Genomic DNA, 644 nt, shown 5'->3' with positions numbered 1-644 from the left:
TTTCTGGGATCTTGACTATTATATGTCTTGGTTTGTTTTTAATTGGTTTGAGGTGATTTGGAGTTCTGTATGCTTTGGTTATCAGATTGTTTGCTCACATTTGGGAAGTTTTCTGCCCATATATTTTTAAAATATCATTTGTATTCACTCCTTCTTTCTCATTGATACCTGTTAGTTTCACATTGTTCATCTTTGCATCATCCTGCAAGTGATGAATTACATTTTCCTGCATCCTGCTTTTTTTAAAGAATTTTTTTCATTCATTTCACCAGCTGCACCAGCGTCTTCAAGATCTGAAACTCTGTGTTCACTTTCACTTAACCAGTTTTGCAAGGTTGTGATTGAGATTTTAAGTTCCTCTGTAACTCTTTGACTCTGCTTCATGCTATCTATTTCTTTCCGTTATTGCTCATTCAAGGAATTCATCATTTTTCTAAGCTCCTCTATTTTTTTTTATCAATTTCTACTCAGAACCATTTAGTAATTTTTTTAGTGTACATTTTTTTTCAGCTTTGATTTCCTACATGTGTTTTTGTATTTGATTGTTTATTGAAGATGCTATGAATTCAGGATTTGTTTTTTTTTTTTAATTTCAGAAATTAATTCTGCTCAGAGTTCTTCTATATCTCTGCTGCTGCTTATTT

Source organism: Octodon degus, unplaced genomic scaffold (genome assembly GCF_000260255.1).
Source record: "Octodon degus isolate 3935 unplaced genomic scaffold, OctDeg1.0 scaffold00603, whole genome shotgun sequence".
Taxonomy (NCBI): domain Eukaryota; kingdom Metazoa; phylum Chordata; class Mammalia; order Rodentia; family Octodontidae; genus Octodon; species Octodon degus.
This window is presented reverse-complemented; position numbering follows the sequence as displayed.